Genomic DNA, 4530 nt, shown 5'->3' with positions numbered 1-4530 from the left:
TTGTAATTTTAATTCTTCAGATGTTCTTTTTATACTTTTGTCTCGTGAGCAATCATGGGATTAGCCCAAGTATGCATGCACTTTTTCCAGATCATCTAAGGGTCTTTTTAGAAGCTGGACTTCTATGTTATTCATATGTGAACTTCTGCTTTTCCTTCTTTTGCAAAGTAATACATCAAGTCCTTTGTATTTCTTTCTTTTTATGTTACTTTTCATTCTTTGCATTCGTTTGGATTTTTTGACTAGTCCCATGAACAGCCATGGAATTGGGCGACGGGTATGCGTATTTTTTTTATTTTTTCTACTATGTTTTTGTACTTATAATAGTTGTTGTTCTTCACTCAATAACTATCCTGAACTTCTATGTGATAATCATTTTTAACATGTTAATTTGAGGTTTTACAAAACCCCAAACTTCTATATCTTCACTACTTAAACTTCTTAATTATATTTTTGTTTGTTATTTTTGGATTTAAATATTTGTAGACATTGAAATCGGCATTGCGCGTATTGACAAATGCGGTAGCGCGAGGCCGAGTAGGGGTGGAGGGACCCCCCTCCCCTCCCCCTGCGAGGCCGAGATAGGAACAAGCTGGAGCAGGCAACGACGCGGTGTGCCGCGCTGTCGCATGCGGAGGCGAGTCCGTCACAACCGTGACCCCACTATCTATCTTAGGGTTTTTAGGGTTTAGGGTGCATCCGGTGGGGGTGGAAATAGAACAAACGCATTGCGTCCTGTCAAATCCTAGTGCGCAACAATGCGGTAGCGCGAGGCCGAGTAGGGGGAAGGGGGGAGGGACTCCCCCTCCCCTCCCCCTGCGAGGCCGAGACAGGAACGAGCCGGAGCAGGCAACGACGCGGCATGCCGCGTCGTCGCATGTGGAGGCGAGTCTGTCACATCCGTTACCCCATTATCTATCTTAGGGTATTTAGGGTTTAGGGTGCATGTTTTAGTTAGATATGAACTTCATCTTTTTTGTACTTGAACATCTTCTTTTTGTTTCTTAGGGTTTATTTATTCTTATGCCTTTACTTCTTTTATTAGAGTACTTGAACTTCTGTTCTTTATTTTTTGAACTTCTTTCTCTTGTTTTTTAGGTGCATATTTATGTATGTATTTTTCTTCCTTTGGTAGTGTATTTTCCATCTATTTTTGGTTTTAAGGATATCAGCAGTGCTGCTGTGTGATCTTATATCATTATAATAGATGCATTCAAATGGTGCATTCATTTATCTATAGATGTATTTACTTTTTTAGCTGTTGGGGGGGGGGGGTAAAACCGTAATTTCACCTGCGTTGCAAGTCCCACGACAGAGAGGCTTTAAGTGACCATCTCCCTCGCCACCACCTGTCAGAAAACCTGAAAGTGCAACTATCCCTAGGTGGTTTTGGTAATTCCTAACAACATATAGCTCATTGAGCTAATGCTATTTCAAGATTAATATCTCAGGAAAGCTCAATGATTGGCATGGCATGGATGAGAAAAGTGGACCCCTCAAAATGCTAAGGACAAAGGATTGGCTCAAGCTCAAAGGAGACTAGTAGGGAAAAGGACCGCTAGGTCAGCGGTACTGCCACACCAGCCAGCGGCACTGCCGCGCAGAGGAGACTAGTAGGGAAAAGGACCCAACGCGGTACTACCGCGGTGGTAGGGGCGGTACTACCACTCCTGGAACGGTACTACCGCCTCTACAACCGCAACTAGTGCCGCAAAACCCGACATGAGAAAAAGACCCCTCGAGTCGAGGCAGTAGGAGCCAGACAGCCCAGCGGTACTACGGCAGCGGGGTCACGGGCGGTACTACCGCTGTGGAGCGGTACTGCCGCTTGTGACCCTTCGGCCATAGTACCGCTGGTAGTGCGGTACTACCGCTGGGACACTGAAGAGAGAGAGAGATAGAATCTCTCCAAAGAGGCTGAGGACGAGGCGGTGGTGCTAGGCACCCCATCGGTACTACTGCTGTGGAGACACGGGCGGTACTACCGCTGTGGAGCGGTACTGCCGCTTGTGGCTCCTTAGCGGTACTACCGCTGGGTGGCGCGGTACTACCGCAGGGACCCAGACAGGACAAGGAAGAGAGGAGAGATCTCTTCAATGGAATGGAAAAGCTCGGAGCGTGAGAAGCTGATGTGTATGTGTTGATTCCACCCATCAATACCCCAGCGGACCCCCTCTTGATAGTACGGTGCCCTCTACGCAACTAGTCCACCAAGAGAGAAACGAAAGAGCTACACCGTCTTGAAGGACACTCCGAGGGGAAGAAAACGTCTTGTGTTAGGGGAGAATCTGTGAACAATTCAAAGCACAAGATTAGTCCGCAAACATGTTGTCATCAATCACCAAAACTACCTTGAGAGAGATATGCCGTAACAATCTCCCCCTTTTTGGTGGATTGATGACAACTAGGGATTTGCGTAAGGAAAAGAAATAAAAGTAAGAAAACTAAGAACTACAAAATATAGACGGGCTCCCCCAGAATGTGTGCATCTAGATAGAGGAGCAATCGGTAAGCAAGACACACACATCCGGATCAACACTCCCCCTATATTTTATAGTCCAACAATACTAAGCACAAGATATATGAGAGAAGAGTATAAAATAGGTCAAGCATGCAACTCATAATAAACTACAATACTGAATAGACATAAGTAATAAGGTAGCGATAGGGAGCATATGTCTCACACCATATGTCTAGAACTTAGGTCTCACGGGCACCAAACCAAACCAAACAAAGACACCGAGAGAACACACAAGAAAACACAAGACGACAAACACAAAGCACGACACAAATCCCTACACTCTCTCCCCTTTGGCAGCGACACACCAAAAAGGGAAAAGAGCGACGCTACAACTCCAGGTGATGGCAAGCTGAGGATCTTGAAACATCAAATCTCAGCGTGATCGTCTGCATCTCCGTCGTTGGTCGAAAATTGCTCGGCGTCGGAGTCGGTCCAAGGGCAGTGCTGATGAATCCACTCCTCTTCAGTGATCTGACCCTCAGAACCACTGACAACTGTCGCTCCCAACTGACGCATGAGCTCCTTGTGGCGCATCCCGGCATGCTTCTCCGCCACATGAGTCATGTACTGACCATGAGACTCCATGCAGAAAAGCTTCTTCAACTTGTTTTTAAGCTTCTTCGCCCACGAGGGTTCAACACTAGACGGGCCAATATCCTCCTCGTGATCATCAGTGGCTGCCCCACCCTTGGTCTCCATGGCAGCAGTAGCAGCAGCAGCAGACGGACCCCCTGTTTGAGGCGCTGGGGTGACTTAATTGTCCTTCTTCCTCAGACGCTTGATCTCATGAGAAACCAAGTCTCCGGTCTCTAGCAACACTCTGGGATAGGTCTGTGCCCAGGCCCTCTCAATGAGCCTCATGATGAAAGGACCATATATCGGGCACTTGCGCTCAGACACGGCAGAGAGAAGTTCAGACCACATGACATGAGAAATATCCAGGCTCTCTCTAGTGCTTGCTTCCTTCTCATGCTGACAGAAAAGGAGCATGTCCACGAGGTAAGAGTGGACCATATCCAGATTCCCGGTCCGAGGGAAGAGAGTCTCATGGAAGATGCGATGAAGAATGTCCAGATACGGAGACAGCTCATAGGTCTTCTTCTCAGTTACTGGGTGAACTTTCACAGTGCAGTAGGGCCAAAGGGCTTGCTTGTGGGTGGACGTAGCATTGTGGTGAGGGTGGAAACCGACAGGAGTCTCAAGCCCGTGATCCACCACATCAAGTAACTCCATGAAAGCCTTCCACTTGACGGAAAGCAGCTTGCCATTGGTCATCCATGTCAGAGTCTTGTCGACATCCGTCCCAAGATGGACGGTGGCATAGTGTAGGATCGAAAGTATGTCTAGAGGGGGGGGGGGTGATTAGACTACTTGACCAAATAAAAACTTAACCTTTTCCCAATTTTAGTTCTTGGCAGATTTTAGCTATTGTAGGACAAGTCAAGCAATCATCACACAATTCAAGCAAGCATGCAAAGAGTATATTGGCAGCGGAAAGTAAAGCATGAAACTTGCAAGAATGTAAAGGGAAGGGTTTGGAGAATTCAAACACAATTGGAGACACGGATGTTTTTCCCGTGGTTCGGATAGGTGGTGCTATCCTACATCCACGTTGATGGAGACTTCAACCCACGAAGGGTAATGGTTGCGCGAGTCCACGGAGGGCTCCACCCATGAAGGGTAATGGTTGCGCGAGTCCACGGAGGGCTCCACCCACGAAGGGTCCATGAAGAAGCAACCACCCACGAAGGGTCCACGAAGAAGCAACCTTGTCTATCCCACCATGGCCATCGCCCAAGAAGGACTTGCCTCACTAGCGGTAGATATTCACGAAGTAGGCGATCTCCTTGCCCTTACAAACTCCTTGGTTCAACTCCACAATCTTGTCGGAGGCTCCCAAGTAACACCTAGCCAATCTATGAGACACCACTCTCCAAGAAGTAACAAATGGTGTGTAGGTAATGAACTCCTTGCTCTTGTGCTTCAAATGATAGTCTCCCCAACACTCA

Source organism: Triticum dicoccoides, chromosome 1A (assembly GCF_002162155.2).
Source record: "Triticum dicoccoides isolate Atlit2015 ecotype Zavitan chromosome 1A, WEW_v2.0, whole genome shotgun sequence".
Lineage (NCBI taxonomy): Eukaryota > Viridiplantae > Streptophyta > Magnoliopsida > Poales > Poaceae > Triticum > Triticum dicoccoides.
Note: the sequence above shows the minus strand (reverse complement) of the source record.